Below are 20,154 nucleotides of genomic sequence, written 5' to 3' on the forward strand. Positions count from 1 at the left end.
AGATTTTTATGTCTTACATACATTTAAATCCCCCACTAAACATTTCTTTACATTGGTTTAATTTATTTTGGAAATCCTTATGTGTGAACTCCTGTTAGACTGTATTTGTATCATATGATATAGTATTGCAATATTACATTTATGAGTTAATTCGTGCTCGCTCAGAGACCCACAGAGACCTCTGCATTAAGTCACAGATAACCTGCGTTTAATATGATGAGCGAAAACATCTCACTCATCCTTTCAGTGACATTTTTTGTGAGCTCAGTGCTGCTGCCGTTAATGCACTGAGGTTAATTTTTGAATTCTGCCGTTTGAGTCCCTTTAATTTAAGTTAAACTGACGTTAAGACATATCATGATTATTTATGGCACCAGAAATAATGGGGATAAACATATTTTGTGACATATTTCACACCCTCTGAGTCAAAGCATTTTTTTTAACCTCTTATGTAGTTTCATGTAGATTATTCCAAATCCTCAGTGAGATTTGCTCTGTGGTGTTTTGATGCTGCATCACTGTATGAGCTCATGCAGCGCTGCTGTAAGGCACCGGGCTGCACAGTGAGTGCTGTGTGTTACGTGCCAGCTGTGGGAGTGGGTGGGCAGGCGGAGCTCGAGCCAAACCAGGCAGGCTGGAGTGGATCAGTTCTGATACTCCAACCCCCGGGGCCTCACACCCCAGGGAGGGGTCACAAGTTCAACTCCCTCGTCTGCTGGTCACACAGGAACCCCGGGGCCTCCCTTTTGTGTGTGTATGTGTTAAAGAGAATTTGTGTGTGACTGTAGGTAGGAATAAAGTGGAAATGATGCTGAGACATTTGAAACCAACAGCCAGGCATTAATCGAATTACTTTTAATGATGATTAATAAATAAATAAATTATATTATTCGATGATCAACAACCTTTGATATTTATTTGTTAGATTTTTTCTAATCGTTCCCCTCAAGAGTTGCTGGTCCTGTTTGCCCTTCACATCATTTTCAATCTGTTTCAACATAGCTGGGGTGCGTACATCATCGCTCTGTTGAAATTGCTGCGTTACAAATACCCCCTAGTTCCCCTCAGAGGACAGCATGTAAAACATATCAGGGCCTCTGTATATGTATTCAGCCTCTCCTGAGGTGAATACAAGTGGTGGAAATGCCATGAGGCAGGCCTTTTACAAACCGTGTCATCGGACAACTCAACAAATGCTTATGGGTTCAAGGTTGTCATCTGTCGCTGTCTCCAAACCACAGCCGCTGGTCGACTTTCACATGGAGGTGCTAAAAGGAGATTCAGAATGGGTAATCCCTCATTGGAAAGCATCCATTTGTGTCATTGTGATACTGTGAAGGAGCACGCATTACAGAAGATATTCTGATACACTCAGAATGAGGTTATGAGTTTGTCTGCTGCCTCTTGATTAAGTGATAATGATTCATTCCAACTTGTAGACTCGTCCTACTATAATGTTGAAAAGTGTGTGAAATGCACCAATGGACAAAGTAATTGCAATTTTCCTCCTATAAACAATAAGCTACTTTATTCTCATCAGCGGTCTGGTCCAGTGGTTCTTCTATGAGTTGAAGCAATTTTGTTCAGCTAGTATGAGTTTGTGGTCTCGGCCTCCATGGTCCAAGTGCTTTAGGTAAACATTTCCCTTTGCGGCACATTTGTCTTCTTTCCATTACTTCAAACAACCCAGAACTTCTATTAGGTCACTTTTTAATAGGAAAATATTTAAAATTCAATTTGGTAAAATGAAATTTGATTGATAAGTCTGAACTGCTCTGATTAGGTAAATCCCACCACCCTTGAACCAGGTTTCTACAAACTCTGAGAAGTATTCTGAAATACTATTTGAGCCATGTTTCTCTTTCTGCAGACATTTTTAGCATCTTTGCATTTGTACCAGTTTTCTGAGCCTTTTATCAAGATGACAGCTCTTCATTGCTAACAACTGCTTCTCCTCTTAAAGGAAGGAACATGATTAACAGAGGTACCTCTGCAGTGATAACACTTCACAGGCCAGACCTTTGCAAATAGAATACCCTGCTGTGCTAAAGAAAACAATGTGTTTCTGAGGAGCAAAATACAATCCATCACCGAGTCCGTTAGGACTGAGAAATGGGAGCAAAGGAGGAAAGGCAGGAGGCCAAAGAGTGGGGTAGGGGGGTTATGCAGCTACCTGGTTTTCACATCAGTGGTGTTTTAGGGCAGGGTGGAGGGGTTGTGGCGTCTCAAAGGCCCACGAGCCACGAGCCCCGTGCTGGAAGGACCAAGGCGCTCACACAGCTTCTCCTGTTGGTGTAACTCTAGCCTGGTTCACGCACTGCCACGCCAGAGCCAGCTTTAATCAATCATTGGCTGCGGCGGAGGTGAGAGGAGCCATTCTGGGAGATTAATTGTAGTCTTTAATTCAAGGTCTGATGTAAACAAGGGAGGACTCTAGCTTGATGTGATTAGTATGTGGGACAAGGGGTGCTGGGTGTTTTTGCTGTTTAAGGGTTAGAAAGAATATAAGCTAATAGCAGGAAATTTCAAATGAAATATAGGTACACATTAAAGGTCTCCACCAGAGTGATTGGAATGCAATATCCGACAAAATAAAATAATTAAAATAAAAAAATCTGTATACATGTAGAGGGATCACACAGAAGTGAGCGTACGTAATTAAAGAACTAATTTAATCTACGACTGTACGACTGTGAGGATGCGTTCAAGGTTCAAGTCAGGAAAATCCATTTCAGAAAAAATATTGTTAATTGCTCAAAGTGTTTCCAAAAGTGCATGACAGCATTGTCTGATATTTACGTTATTCCAGTGGTGGCCATTTTGAAATGTATACTGTGTATATTTCAGCAAGTGCTTCTTCAACATACGCACACATGGGTTTCAGATGGACATTTCAACAGCTTGACTTTTTTCTTTTTTGGTGGAGTAAATATTTTATCCTAACCATCTGAACTGTCTTGATATCTATACATATTCCGAATTATTTGTAATTTCAGTACACAACACAGGGTCAAGGCCAGACTGAGGGTCAACGTTTGAGTAGAGCCATTCAAAAGGAGAAAACTTTGGTCAGTCCGACTTTTTCAAATTAAACCTTCTTTAGCCAACTGTGCAGACGATAGGTCTTTGTCATTCATTATCTCCCTCACTTAAACACCCTGTATGGGTGACAGTGCCCACTCTTGTCTCCCTAGGTTTGCCCTCAAAGACCTCTCGTCTCATTTCCTGAAGGCCCCCTCACCAAAAACATTATGCTCAGTTTTCTTTACACCGACCTGTGGGGACAGGCAAAGACACCTCAGTCATTACCCATGATAACAAATCTATTAATGTTGAATGATGGCCTCATTAAAAGGTTCAAATATAAGTCTAAGCTTATGTGTTAATGACATGTTAATGCTTCTGTCAATTATAAGCTGGGGTAATGACACCTGCAATGAGATAATATCGCTGGTTGAAGTCAAACTTGTAATTCCATCCCCGAGAGGTTAAGTGGAACGTTGATCCTTGGGTGGCGAATAGAAGATGAATGTTTCACTGTGGTTAAGAGTATTATGTTCATTTAATAGTTGGGGAAAGTTAGAAGAAAATAGAAGTGATAGTAAAAGTAGGAAGTGGATGGACGTACATTGAATATTTTTGAATTTCTACCTAACTGAATGCAGTGTTTACAGTTGCATTATGGGAAGTGGAGGATCCAGCATTTATAGAGCTCCACCCATACTTGGAACTTCTTTTTGTTTATCTATCTCTTGTGAATTCTTCTTTATGTAAATTCAATACTAAATTGCTAGAGTTCACCACAAGCAAAATTAAATAGAAAACAAATTATGCATAATTTTGGGTTGATATTTTATTTTGTGGCTTTACTGAAATATTTACAATTCCAAAAACGTGCTTATTTTCCTCATAACAGACTTTATAGAGGACAACTTCTGACCTTCTGTCTCAAACAGATTGCTTCAACTCACACCATCATGGCTTTTTTTTTCTTTCTTTACTTTCAGGGTGATATGCAGATGTTAATAAAATTATTACTGAATTTAGATTCAGATGTATGTAGGATATTAATGTGTAAAGGTATGGCACCATCCTGAGCCTCCCCAATGCAGACCTGTCTCCATGTCATATGGTGTTCATATCGTCTGCCTGTGCCAGCTGTGTGATCAGTGGGATTGATCTGTTGGCAGCAGGACCATTTTCATCAGTCTTCTCTCTCCTTCTCTCTGAAAACCTCTCTCATCTTCTCTCCTCTCCATCCTTTAAGCACCTATTTTGTTTGTCTCTGTCCCTCTCTCTTTTTCCCTCCGTCTCTCATTGAATTTTTTTTTTTTTTCACGCTGGCCAGGCAGACCATCTCAATGTGAAATCATGGTTAATGCGCCATGACAATCTGACACAACGCACAGTCCAGGCCCTGCTCCATCTGGTTTCAATTTAATTTGGTCAGAGAAGTGTGTGTGGGGGGGGGTGTGTGTGTGTGTGTGTGTGTGGGGGGGGGGGGGGTGGCGACGAAGGGATGAGGGGGTAAGATGAAGGGATGGCGGACTGGGTGCTTGTTGAAGGGGGGCAAGATGAAAGCTTGGCGTGTTATTCTTTGCTTAATTGTCTCACCATCCTTCATTCTTCCAAAATTGGCCTCTCCCCTCCTCAGATTTAGCATTAACACTGCCCCCGACGAAAAAGTCTGAAATGATAGTTGTTCGATTAAAGCTCTCCAAAAATATGTTAAAGATCTCCAAGGGGAAGAGGCCATGGGTTGGCTCATTAAAACCATTAGAAAGATGTATGTGTGTGTATGTGATGGGGGGGCGGAGACGGATCAGACCATGTTGAATGGACAGAGGAGGGGTTTAGCCTCGGTGCAAAGAGTTAATGGGGACATCTTCTTGCAGTTTGCTCTCGTCAGAGCGGGATGGAAGAAATGAGACCATTACTAAACGGTGGACCTGTTAAGAGCAATTTTCCTAATTATGGGGTTGGACTGACGTGTCAGTTGCCACAGCAGACATGTCAGCCCATCGGGTTGTGGAGATGGAAAGTGTTAACTCTTTAATGTGACTAACTAACAGGCTTCGCTTAGGCCAAGGCTTAATGACTTAATGGAAGTAATGATCTAAGGAAAGCCATATGTGTTCATGCTGAAGGGGGCACAGTGGTGGCAGCATTGTAGTGGAATACTGCATGATGAACGCATCATGCAGTATTCCACTGTCCTTATACAGCGCGGTGACCAGATCTAAATATTCAAAGTTAGTCTTCACTCATCTGTGTTGGAGCATGTCATTAAACAGTGTGGGCGGACGTCCCACTTCCTACAAACCCCTCAGCAGCAGTTTGTAACACAGGCGTTCAGTCCAAAATGTTAAACTATAAAGCTCATTGGAGGTAACCCTGACATCATCATCAGGGTGAGAGTCCTACATGAAACAAGCAAACTTTTCACCCTCATTGATACCATGATAAGACAGCAAACACACCTAGAATGTGACTAGTACCTTAAACATTGAGCAGTTTTGCTTGCTAGCATGTCATTTTAGATATTGTATATATATTATAATGTAGTGTAGGAGAATTTAAGATAATTCTATGTTAGGTCAATGTTGAATTCTTCCACTGTGCTAATCTATCAGTGTGGGACTGAACTTTATCCAAATTCTGTTTTTGCATTAGTTGTCTTAATCTAACGCCGTAACCTTTCCTCTTACCCTTTACATTCCACTAAGTGATGCTTAGTGATGTGTTGGCCAAGACAGAAACTCCCTAAACCTGCTACAGAGCTATGCCTGCTCCCAAAGGATGCAGGCCTGCTCAGCATGCAGCTGTAGCAACAGTGCCTTGTTTCCTTATGGAAGTCAGGAATGCATGCACGTCTCTGCTTATCCCAGCGGATATAGATGGAATAGGCCGCAGAGATCGGGAGTAAGAGAGAGAGAAAGGACAGGATTCTCACCTCATCCATCACTCTTCATCCAGGGTGTGCCTCCTCTCCCCAGCCCAGATTTACACACCAACTATTCTATATGGCCGTCTTTATGGACTGCTCTTCATCGTCAGCCAACGACAGTGAGGGGATCACAGAACGCACCGGAAGAAATTAGTTCACGTCAGCTTTCATTTATGATGCATTTAAGTAGTAGGCACTACAGAGAAGCGTCAGATTCGTGTAGCTCTATATTTCTGCACTGCCCATTTCTCCCACTCCTAGTCAAATACACACAGCCATTTTCATCCGAGGTTATCGGGTCAATAAAACCTGGCAACCCTCGGCCAATCATAAAACGGTCAATGCTGGGGAGCACGGATTGATTAAGTTCATAACTCGATTTGAGCTGCGTGGAGCCCGGACAATAAAAATTGGAATGAGTATAAATCTAATGCGAGGACATAATCCGAAGAAAATCAAAATGTAAAGTAGCTGTTTTTAATGGCATCTTTTTTCATCATGAGGCTGTGGCCTTTTGACTGGATGAATATTGATATCTTTTACTCACAACCAAGCTTTTTTTATCAGTTGCACTGGATGGTTGAGGTCAGGAGCTTAACTTGCTTGTACATATTTTCATCATGTGCAAATCACTTGACTATTCATCTACAGTTGACCAAATCCACTCTATCCAAGCTATATCTTGATAATCCAGTCCTGTTCTTGAATTTAGGCTCATATAACCTTAGTGCTGTCTAGCTCTAATTGAATGGAGAAGGTCAAGAGCTGATGGTGCTAATTCTCTTCAGTGAAGTCTTCTTTAAAGCCTTTAAACATAGCCAGAGTAATTAGATAAGGAGGCAGGCATTTTGGAGCACAAATAATGGTTTTCTGGTAAAAACGGTGGCAGGTTTTAGCAGAAAATAAAACGTCAAAATAATGGTAATAATCAAACATTTTGAATGCCAGCAGGATGAGTCAGACACTTCAATTCTGTCTTTAAAATAAATTATGGTTAACTTCTATTTCCTTGTGTTTCCAATTAAAGAGCCACAGAAAAGAGCACGTTTATGCTGTCAGAGTAGAAATGTTTTGGAAGAGCACACTGCACTGATGTTAACATTAAGAGTAAAAATCCAGCTGCCCTTATGATAACACATTCGGGGGGCATTTTGAGATGTAAGTCTTGGCATGGCGCATCGTGGTGGTCTTGTACCCATATACTCACATTGATGGTGCCCATCATCCAACCTGGCAGATGGCTGGTAGCTTGAACAGCTTTCTGGTGTTTAATTATGATCATAATCAAGGGAAATAAAGATCAATTAAAGCGCAAGTGAAACTAATGAAACGCGAGCGCCATGAGCAGCCGGACAGTTGTCCAAAATGTTTCTCATAATGAATGCAAACCGAGTCCTAAGATAGCATTAGTATGAAGTGCCGGCATGAACATTAAACACTGGTGTTGATGGCCTTTGTAGAGGGTGTTTGTTTGAGGTGAAAGCCAAAGCATTCCAGATTCATATTATAGTTAATCTATAGCATTCACACATAAATGATTTATACATCAAGACAAATGTGAATTCCTTTTATACATATATTTTGCTGGCTTTTCTATCCATTTGTGAAAACAGGCTACGCTTTGACCTTGTTCCTTCTGTAAAAGATTTTTAAAACGTTTAAAGAGATCCAGCTGCCCTGACATTGAAGGAAGTTAACACATATTCTGCAATTTCTGTTCATTTACTCTTCAGAGATGGAAATAGCCAAAGCAGCATGTGGCTACTGGAAACGGTTCAACTGCCTTTCACCAAGCTGTGTGTCAGACTGTACGACTGCATAGCCCATCTGAGCAAGAGAAGGAGGAAGAAGGAGGTGAAGAGAGGAGTGGGGGATAAAGAAAGGTGAGTAGGATGGGACAGTCGGTGGTGGGGGAGAGACGGAGAAAAGGGTGAGGCCCAAGAAGACAGATGCCACCACTGTGGTCGTGGCGTTGTGGGATATTAATAGTCCAGAGCCACATTGTGCCAACCTTATTGGAAATGTGAGCGCTGTCGTGCTGTGCCGCCATCACACGCTAGCATCAAAATGAAATGAGTAGGGGTGTGAAAATACAGACCTGGTGAGGGGAGATTTCTGTAGCCACTGAGGGGAAGTAAAATGTTGCAATACAGGTTTTCTAGTAATGTAAAGTCATTTGAAAAATCTGGTTAAGTATTTATGAATGAGTTCACAGTGTTGTTGAGTCGTTTAATAGATATTAGAAAACTCCATTCACTGGTGTGAAACTAGCTATTTTGACACTGTATATATTACTTTAAATGAGTGAGTGGACTATGTTCAAAGCACATGTAGGCTAGAACACATGCAATAATAATATTTAGTGGATTAGTCTTTCTATTATAATAATTAGTTATTGCTGTTGAATTTTGCACAAGGTGCACACGTCATTGTAATATAAAGCTGCAGCTGAAGTAATTTAACAACGGCCTGAATGTGCTGGATATACAGTGCCAAGAGACAACAAAACATGGCTATTCATAATTCTTCAGCTGGAGTGGCACCCTGTGCATTGATGAATGACTTAACAATATTATTCCAACAAAGAGGGGGTAATTAGTGACATTTCCTTTAAAGCCCAGTGTAGCTTTACTGTTTTCTAAGCGCACAGTTCAGAGCAGTAATGGCATAATTTATCTTTTCAGAGACGGCAGATACGCAGCAGATGATTGAATCATGCTGGAGTGAAACCAAGTCTTCTGTGATACAAGATCAGAGGAGGTATGTATAATTGTTATAGCCATTAAGCTCTGAGGCTGTATACACTTAGCATACAAAATACACTCACATATGGCGTGCACTGTAGGTTGTGTGCATGACTGTCATGCACTGAAGCCATATGCTGCTACCCCAACTCACACACCTCAAACCCCTCAAAGCACCAAGTGTCTGCAGGCCATTCATGTTCCATTACCAATCATTTGGGACAAGCCAAAAATAGCATTTTAACCCCCCATAAATAGGTTTGCTTGAAAATCATAATAATAAATGTGCTTATTGGTGTAATATTTGACTGCTTAAAAAGAGACTGAGGCATGAGGACCTAGTTGTTTTCCTGTCTTTTTGCATTTTCTTAGTGTGAAGTGGGATTTGGATGTTTTAAAAGAAAATATTTTTTATAACTTTCAGAAATCAGCTAATGAGTTTCCAAGCTTTTTAAATGTTCAAATGTTTTTTTATACAAAGGTAGCCCACAGGGGAGAGTGAACATGAATATAATTTATAGCAAATTTAACTAGTGTGATATATCATGCGTGTTCAAAGCATGGAACAGCAAAGACTAGTCTTTGAAATTAAGAGGGATTGAAAAAAGGTATGTGTAATTTATTTTATATCAACTGGATCATTAGATTTGAATATATTTCTTGGCGTGCACCTAGAAATTCTGGCTCTGTATCCGTGGTGCACAAAAGGGCTAAACATTACCAAGTTCATCCAGTAAAACGTTCAACAGCAGTAATAATATCAGCCGTCAAACACCCACTGATCTCTCAATATAAACCTATCTCAAAACTCGTATAAAGCATGAGTGTGTGTTACTTACAGTACTTTTGTCTGTGTTGTGAAAAGCTCCGTAAGATACAATATTTGAATCTAGTGGTTTGTAAAAAATCAGTCACATGGCACAGATTTAGTCTTTACTGTCTCTGAACTAGACTGAAGAGATTAAGAGACAAGTTGCTTTCTCTAGCTTCTGTTTTAACAAATAAAGCTTTCATCTGGCGCTCTTTGTTATTTCTTTTCCATCCCTCTATGTGTTATAAATGCTGTTCTGACATGGCACTCCTCTGATGTCCCTCACAGGAACCCTTACAGCGCTGCAGTATAACACACCAGCCTTGCGCCGTTATCCCCACTAGCTCTGAATAATTCAACCATGCCTCAGTGCCCCTTGCATACTGTTTGGAAAATGCAATAATGAGAAATGCTATAAAATGCCTCAATGGTCTTTGCTGATGAAAAAAAAGAAAAAGGGTCTAGATCCAGTCTTAAATAAGAGACACCAAAGAAGACAGCTTACTACGTGTTTTATTGTAAAAGGCACTGAGCGCAAAAACCACAAAGGAGAAAAACAGCTTCAAAAGGATGACCCGCATACCTTTACCTTATTAGATATTTCTAATGTTACTTCTGAGGTGTGATGCTCAGCCGAGCGTCCTCTGGCAGAACAAAGGAAGGTAATGCATCAGAGTCTCTTCCCTCTTGATCATCCAACGATTTTCAAGGTGTAAACACGAAACTGCTCAGGGAGGAATTATCTAGACGGGGGAAATGTTGGCAGGAGTTCAGAGGAAGCTTTGTAAAGTAAACCAGATTTGTTCAGGGTTCTGTGATCAGTTTATTTTCCCAGTACCCCAGTCTTTATGCTAGGCTTTCTTGTAATTGTCCTCATGTTTCAGCTAATTTCACATTTCCACAGAGAGTAAGGGAGGAATAAAGGGAGCAAGGAAAGGAATTTGACAGTAAGAGAGTAACACCCTCATATTTTCATTGATGTCATTTTGAATAGATTTGGGAGCATTTACAAGAAGTTCTTCCGCTTTTCTACCACTTTTTAAAAACATTTTAGTTTGCTTTTGAATTCCTATTTTAAATCCAAACCTAGACTACAATGTCAATTGAATACTGTCTTAATGCATCTGTTTACTTGTCTGTTTTTGTCTGTGATTAAGAGGCAACTTCCACAGTGGAAATGAATTTACTGATTTCACACAAATCATAAAAACTAGGTTAATTTTTTTAACCTTTTTCCAAACAATTTCAAGACCCAACAGCCAGAAAATGAGCACTTCTTTTTAAAGACATGCTTTGAAGCGAGTCCAAGAGGAGTACAACAATGTCGCAAAACCTTTCAAGGTCTTCTATCTAATGTTTCCTTTGATAGTCTCGGATTAGGGTACGTACTGTGAAACCCCATGAGGTATAGTTGTTGGTCCCATGTGCAGACAGGCCAACCTAAAACAACGTCTCACTCCAAAGACATAATGTAACCGCTGTTTAAGCTGAAGATGATGCAGTCTTTCATGTGTGAAGAACTTGGCTCCCTGTGAAAGGACTATTGCAATTAACAGTTTTTGGACATTAATGCTTTGGTGATGTCATGTAAAAGCATCCAACACACATTAGAAATATGCTTCTTTACCAGTGACTTCAGTTTGGCTATTATAATTTAGTATTAGTGCTGTTTGCTCCATAATTAATGCTGGTACTCCTGATGCAGATTTCTAATTAACAACAACTTTTTCTGTTTTCCTGTTGTTTTTCCAGAATCTCCAGCCTATGTCCATTACTAGGGTTCACAAGCTGTTGCTTTCTGTGTTGCAACTGGTAAATGTAAGGAAAAGATTGTGGCTATAGAAAAACAACATACAGGAGGAATAGTTAATCTTACAAATAAAACTTAAGATTAGGATTTGGGAAAATAATTATGCTTATAGTGGTTGTTGTTGTTGTTTTAAGGACACTGGGTTGTTTCTAGAACGTTTACACTGGAGAACAGGACAGTGGTGACATACTAACCCACATGCTATAAATGAACATCTACAGAAAATAATATGCATGTTGTTTTTATTAATGTCACATAGTGCCACTGTGTGTTGTAAACAGTATATCTGCTCACTTAGTTCAAGTATTTAAAAAAAAAAAACACAGCTTTTTTCTTGTCTAGAGAAATACATGTAGTAGTTTTCTTTCCAAAATCAGCTGCATACTGGAGAAATAGTTATTAAACTAAATGTCCAAATGTACCAGCGCCTTAAAGATATAACCATTTTGTGCTACAGGGTTGTAAACTATAACATTTTGCATATAATTATTTAGTTAAGTAGATGACACAACTGTAATACAGATGTTTGTACTTTCTTCAAGCTGGAGCATTTATTTCGCTATTTTTGTTGTTGCAGTGCAAATCAAAACAGCTCCTTAGGGGCTTTGAATGGAAATGAATGAATGTCTTATAAATACTAACACACAATCAGTTAAATCCTTCAGGCAAACACACTTACCCTCAGTGATCTCAACTTAAACTCCAGGGGTGTAGGGGAAAGAGGCAGGAGGGAGGATGTCTTTTGAAACTGAGAGGAGCTTCTGTGAACCATTACCCATCAGCCCCTCCACTCTCGGAGGGCTAATCCCAGGGGGAGAGTGGGTGTCCGTGGAGGATACGTTGTCTTGTATGCGTTAATGGGGGATTACATGTGTTAACATCTATCTCACGGTGCACTTGGCCAAAGGGGCTCTGCTATAGGGGTTTAGCATATGAATAAGGAATAAGGGGATGATTGAATAGAGGCTATGGTGAGAGTGAGAGCTGCCACTCGAGGTGGAGCAATGGGGGTAGAGTGATTAGGATGAGACACAAAGACCTAAATCTCTTGTTGAGATAGAAGAGCTGGAGGAAAGATTGCTCTCAGTGGAATGATTTTCTCCGACTTGATTTCAGCACAGAAGGATTTTATGATGTTCATGGAAGACTTTAAGATTTTAAGCTCGCTAATGTGGCCTCGAAAAACCCGTTCACTGTCAGGATGTTCTCTTTGTATAACCCTGTCGCCTAAAAATTATGTTCCTATTACTAAACTCATGGATTATGTTTCACTGCAGTATATTTTTAATGAATAAAGTACTACATGTATTAATGGAAACAGAGTCATAAGGAGGTAGGTTGGTGTGGATGGACAGTCGCTGTTAAATTCTCCTCTATTGAGCCAGACCACAACCTTTCCCTAAACTTAACCAAGACAAAAAGGTGGATACGTTGTCGGGTGACTTTTTAGTTACTCACTTTGTGAGTTCAGTTGTACACAGAAGGCACACTGAAAAAGAGTTACTGATCATTTCATATTCTTGAAACACACAGTAAAATAATAAAACAATAGAATAGAACTAGATGAGTTAGGATTCAAGGTGTTAATTATGATTAGATGCTAGAATGTCCTGATGAAAGTTGATTTAAGAAATTCATTAAGAAAAACACATTAAAATACAACATTTATTCAACGAAAGGTGATTTATTATTCAATCTTAATCAAATCTTTGCTCAAAAGTGGTTAAACAACTGTATATTTATATCATTATATATCAGTCAGCTGGATGCTCCACATGTGACAAAACAACCGTGCAGGTAATTTACTGAAATATTGCAGCACTTTAAGGTGCCATGGTTCCAGTGCCAGTATATTTTACAGTATGGTGTATTTTGTTATTCTATCTGGTTTAATATTTGATCTGTGGTAAGAAGGAAATCACCATATTGTTGACATGACAGCTAAATTTTAAACAACCTGACTGCTAAACCAAAATGTTTATTTTTCTATATTTCATAGACATTTTTTTTTGGTGTAAGTCAGTATTTATATTTTGTTTATTGTTGTATTTGTGAGACACAACGATGAAATTGACATGCAGCACAGACATCAGCAGAGCTCTCTGGGAGAGGGAGGTGTTTATTTCCTGAAGGTCAGGCCTTTTGTGTGGAGAAACTTCTTGCCAGATGAGATAGGGGAGTAAATTGCAGATTTATCATCAGCCCCCCTCCTTCTTTTTCTCTCTCCTCTCATATCGCCCTCTTTTCCACATGTCATCTCATTCATCCTCGACATTCTCTTTTCATCTACCCTTGTTCTCGTTCTTCTTTATGCTACATTTTCATTCTCATCTGTGGCCACCTATAATGCTCATATTCTAAACCACGCTCTATACTGTTTGTATTTGATTCACCCCCTCTCTATGTGTCTCACACACTCCGTCTCTCCCTCTGTGTGTGAAATCAGCGGAGTAACTGTTGGCACTGGCTGTGATTTATGGCTCACTCGGAGCGAACCCTTATCAGGTGCAGGCAAGGCTCTCTTTGCTGCTGCCTGCGTCTGAATGACAATGGAGAACCAGTCGCATTATGCTCCGCAGCCTCGCCCCTCGCATTCTGGACACTGCAGATTACATCTAGCTCCTTGATTTATGGACGCCATCTTGGCTCCTGAAAGGGACATGAAGGGGAGTTTGGAGGTGTGGGGGGATAGGCTGTGGTTTCCAAGGCCAGCATCTGCACTCGGCCAAACATAATTTTGAAGGGAACCTGACGGAGGTGTGCCTTATGTGCATACATGCATATGTGTGAAAACCAATATGTGTTTGTGTGAATAGGCAGGTTTCATTTATCATTTTGTCAGGAGTTTTTATGTGCAGATATCGATAGTGTCTGTTGTTGGGAGCATTGTGCAGGCGTATTGACATTAAAAGCTCAGAATTAGAGCAAATAAAACTGTATCTTCAATCTCTGGGGACCAGAGACAATGATGCTCAACGACAAAAAGAAATAAATAGAAAACTGGGGAATTTCAAATATAAAAGGTAAAGCACGAGTTTGCCAGCTGCATTATCTAGCTCTCCCCTGTTCTCTACTCCATAATTGAATCATTGCCATGCACATCTCTGGAGATAAGATGTTATTTGGGAGAATTATTTAAATGTTTAAAAAAAATGTGTTAGCTAATGTAATTAACAGGGAATTATCACAGCTGCAGTTCTTTGTAGGAAAGAAGTAATTATGTAACTAACACATTAAATGAGGGAAATGAGCATCTCATCTCAGACTTAAACACAGCAGGCATTTTGCATTAATTTCGCTCAATTCTCAGTCTGTATTACTTGAACATTGAGGAAAAAACTATGAGATGTCACTCTAGTCTTCTAAGGTTCCTGCAGAATGTTTGCATCTTTCACAAGGTGTCATTTAATATGAGGAGAGAAGCGGCAAACTAACAAAACTCTAGAAAATAGCAGAAAGTACTAAACTAAAACACGTCTTTCCAACTGCACCAACTAATTTACACTATATTTATATTCACTATTGAATAGCATGTTAAAGATGCGATAAACAAATGTTAAGCTGATGCAGTTGAAAGTTTGGTGGTTTAGTTTTGTAACACCCTTATGACTAGAGAAGATGCTAACACTAAACGCAAACTAATAGAGCTTTAGTGTATTTATCAGGCTGTGACCTTTCTAGTCTTCCCTCTCAGACGCTTGGGGTTGCTTCCATTCGGCAACAGCTGAGACTAAATGTAAATATACATGTAAATGTCATTCTCTTACAGCAAAGTTCTTTTTCTCCTGTTTTCCCTGACCAGGCCTGTAAGATGGCAGCCAATGTGGTCTCCAGGGGCAGGCCGCTCGCAGATAAATGTCTCCCTGAATACATTTCTACAGTTAGAAAACCAAAGACTTTTAAAAAAGGAGGTCTTGGAAAGGACGCGGCCCGGCACATCCAGAAAAGAGAGGTGGCTCTGGAAAGTGAATGTGTTGCCTCATGTTCCACAGGCAATAAGAGCTGTGGCTTAAAGTGGGTTTTCGTAAAGACTGGTTGTTATGGTTCTTGCAGTTGCCAAGTGGCGAAGGGCTAAGTGGAGATAATGTGTCCTTGTAGCTCATCAGAATGTGGAGAGGCAATGTGGGCGGTGTGCTTAGTGGACAGATGGCTAAAAATCAAATGTAACACAGTACAGACCAACCTTCTTGTGTTTACATGAAGAAAGAATCCAAACAGTAGCATAGATTATCTGTAAGGTCATATTTTTATTCTTTATTATTCTAAGTTGCCTATGTGGGTGGCATGAGATCCGAACCAGGGCGTGTGAATGTATGAATCTTCTTTCTAAGATTAGTTTTGTTACATAGGCACTCGCTGATATGTTGAAATCCCCAACCCTAACCTCAACCTAAACTCAATTCCAACCTTAACCCTCAAACTGCCCTTTGAAAAGGTGACGGCAGAAACATCTACAAATAACTCTGTGAAGGGTTAACATAAGGTCGCACAGAAAATAGAAGCTGAAAGCACGCACACACACAGCAGACAAAAATAACCACATTCACTTCTGATGATAAAACTGGTCCCTGACGTACATTTTTAAATCTATACAAGAACACACACGTGTGCACAAATTGGGAAAAACACACAAATGTAATAGGTGCCGTATCACGTTATTATACTGTATAATACAGGTGGACATGCTCAGTGACATACACACTTGTGCACACACACAAGCACTACGCAGGACTTGGAAGGGGTCCTGAGCACTGTCATGGGTCCACACGTCAAATGAGCCGGGGAGCCAAACAACAACAATAACAACAGGAGATCGAGCATATGGGGCTCTGTACCAGCTGAGAAGGGCCACCCAATTCCCCAGCGTGTGTGTGTATGAGTGTGTGTTAGGTGGATAATAACTGAAAACCGGGTGCCTAGAGAGATGAGAGAAAGGAAAAACTGTGGCTCAGAGAAAGACAAAGGAAAAAAACACTTCTTCAGGCCTCATGTTGTAATGCTGTAATGTAATGGATTATTGTTCAGAATCATTTATAACATCCGATAGTGACATAGACACTAATGTTGAAAAGACCTACAGTATGTACAGTGAATGCAGATTAACTAAAGACATCACATCGGTTTTTGCTTATTTTCAACATGTTACATTAAAAGTTTTCAGATCTGACTGAATTCAGGTGTTAAATTGTCCTTTTTCGAACACTGAATAATAACTAGTACTGAAATAATTAGTCGAAGAATTGGTTAATGGATCAAAAGCAAAACATTATTTTAATAATCGGTGCTAAACTTGAGTGATTCCAGCTGTAAATATTTGACAGTTTTCTACTTTTCTTTACTTTATGTTAACACAAATACAGAAAGTTTTACTTTTTCTAATTATTTACAGACTAAACAGTAACGAATAAGTTACGAATAAGGTCTCAGCGTTTGCCGTTTTGCACCTAAGGACACACTGAAGGTTTTTATGATGGATGCTTGATTACATTTAAATGGTCTCTAGAAATGATTGGAATGAAAGTTTTGTGTCAGTTTTGTGAATGAATATAAATGACACAGCTACAGATATTACATCTCTGTTGCATGGGAGGAGAGAAAGTGGAGTGGGACTGTACAGCCTGAGAGGCAAAGTGAAAGGCGGTGGAAGAGGAGGTGGAGTGGGGCTGAACTCTGAGCAAACACTCCATGGCAGCAGATTAAGGAGGTGCAGAGCAGGGATTAGCCACCATGAATAAAACAGTACCCGCTGGGCTGGTGTTTGTCTGTCTGCCTCCTGTGTACACACTTTGCACTGCAGAACACTCACACTAAGACACACTAACAGAAACACAGAAGCAACTTAATAGACATATGTTTGCAGACAAAATACTGTATACACACAGAGACTTTGACCAGTGTGAGTGTGTTGCTCTGATGGGCTGGCAGGTGTATTAACTTCTTTTTTCTTCGTTCAAATACACAAATGAGAATGAAACAGAAAGTATTTGTAGAAATCTGCAGGAAAATGATTTAGAAATTACTCCAAACAATAAATAGTGAAAGGTTTTGTTGTCGTTTTATCTTCATATAGAACATACATGCATGATTAGTTACTAAATAAATGTAAGATCAATAATTTGTTTTGGAATTAGAAAAATATTTTTTTAGATTTTACCATAGGGTAGTTTTTTTTGTCAGTTATATATTTAGCAAAATTGTGCTCACTGCAACTAAAACTGATGCAAAGACTCACTATAAGTACATACTATACCTCTCATCAACTATTAACCATGATGTAACACACTTGGTAAAGGCAGCTCTAGGGCCAGAAATAAAAATATACACTGTCAACTTACACAAATACACAGTATGCAGACACAATTATCTTATATACACAAACATCCAAAGGGCTTGTATGTGCAATAAAAAGTATACATAACAGACATGAATTCATATGTTTTCAGGCACATACTCTGATATTTCTACATACAAAGACATTGTGCTCCGTGTGTATGCAAACACACACACAGCTTCACAGTGTTAACCAAACGTGCCAAAAACACTGGTATATAGTGCACACTCACCCTCTTATTCCACCTGAAAGACCCACTTGTAATGCTGTCACTCTCAAAGTCAATTTTTGCACTTTTGCGCCGATAATCCCAATTACAGAGCTCATTCAAAATGATGGATAATGCTTCACGTAGTGCCTAGTGAAAACAATTTGGCTGCTGTACTTGGGGAAACCTAAGAGGAGAGCCGCACCGCACACATCATTTTTCAGCTTACATTTACAGGGCTTGTAAGAGCACAGGTTGTAAAGTGACTTCTGGGTGAGTTGATTTTGGCCAAGATGGGCTGAGAATATGGTCAACACACACATACGCACACACACAGGGTGAAGAGAGAAGAAAGATAGACTGGAGTGAGTGGTGTGGAGGGGAAATAAAATGATAAGAGGTGAATCAAGAGAGAGTTAGAACATTTAAGAAATAAAGTGAGGATCAGGAATGAACCTTGATCAAATGCTGCAAAAGAAAGGAAGGAAAGCGAACCAACAAACCCATGAGAGAAAGTAAGGATGCTGAACCACAATTGCAGACTCCAGACTTCATAACTTACATTGAACCTTTCAGCAAGAGGCTGGTGTGGTGTGGGATAAAGACAGGGCCTGTTACAACCAGGTTCCTGATGACATGACTACTGGGAGTGTGTGGAGTAATTTCTGCAGCCACGGTTAGCTACCAGGGGTTTGGGGTTTGGCATACACGGACGTTTCCACAGCATGTTTTCATGTGATATGCTTCTGTTCGCTCACTGGGTTTCTATACGTGTATTTTTGTCTAACATTAGCATCATTTTCCATCTGATTGTCAAATGAATATTAGTTAACATTTGAAATTCTGCAGTTTGTAAAATGCTGTCAGCTGAGTTGGAACAAATAAGCTTGCTAATGAATGGAATATGTAGCTAGATGAATAAAAACTGCACCCAGAGGAAAGAAATGTTTGTAAGTAGTAAATTAAATCGAGACAGAAAGTAAATGAAATGAAAACTGGAAAAACTCAATTATCACTTAGTGCTGAGTTGTTACTGGTCTTTTTTGCCAGGTAGTTTTTGGGCACATTTTACATAGGCAGCAGAAAAGCTGCTTGTGTAGGCAGCAGGGTCGATGTAAATTTACAGCTGCACCAAAATTGCAAAATGTAACCTCACCCCAAAAAAGACTAAGACAAGAAATCAACGTGTTTGGAAATTGAATATTTATTCTAGTTTAGGAGTTTGATGACTGACCTGAATTTGGCTCCTGACTTCCACATCTTTTTTGAATGGTGATTATTTTAGTTACATCAAGACTAAACTACAGTAGGAAACCAGTTTTCAGTCAAACCGATGTTTGATTAAATCCATAACACGTACAACTTGTTAGGTTGTGACTTTCTACTAAAGTGTAAGCTCGACCATTAAAATACTATTAAAATGCTGTAATGATGTAACGTCTCCACCTGAAGGGATTTAAGCTCAGCTAACGTTTGCAGCTTCTACCTTACAGGACACGATGCTGGAAGATTGTCCACTTCGGAGTATCAATATATATCTTTATGTTACAAGGTGCAAAGTAAAGATGTGAGACTTTCACTTTAATTCACAGATCTATAATTAATGTACATGTTCATGAACACTAACCAAATCAAATCTGTTTGCCTTATCCATGATCTACACCTAACCTTATCTATGCTGAGTTTGTCATAGTAAGATATTCTTATAAAGTACAAGTTTAAGGGAGTGAGTTCTGCTGATGTGAATTTACAGAACAAAATGCAAAAAGTCGATCTGTATGAAAACATTTAGATAATTATGTTATTAGCTTGTGTTGGTGCAATTAATCTAAACCTAAATTAACACAACAGGACTATGAATCATCTGGACATTTAATTTAATACATTAAATTTAATATTTAATTCACTTTCTACCTTCAGACAGATGTTTCAGACCAGAAGCTTGTTTCTGCATCATCTTCTTTTTCTATTGGATTTACACTGTTGAATTCTCTGCTGTTATTCCATCCTCACCTTGCTTTGCTTGTTCAATCATCCCTCACTTCACGTGAGAGGGACACAAACTCTCCTTGTCTTTTCTCAGGTCCCCTCACCACTACTGCTCTTTATTGCGTCTCCTATCTTATCCCACTTCCTGATATGTGGTGTTTCTGTTTCTTTCCCCACTGCTTTCCTTTCCTTTCTTTCTCCTGACATCTTCATTCTCCCTCCTCTGCTCCCCATCTTTCCTCTCAGTATCTTTTCCTCAGGCCGCCCTCTTCAGCCTGTCATTACCCCCATTTTGACTCCCCTTTCGTCCATCT

This window comes from Anabas testudineus, chromosome 15, assembly GCF_900324465.2.
Source record: "Anabas testudineus chromosome 15, fAnaTes1.2, whole genome shotgun sequence".
NCBI lineage: Eukaryota > Metazoa > Chordata > Actinopteri > Anabantiformes > Anabantidae > Anabas > Anabas testudineus.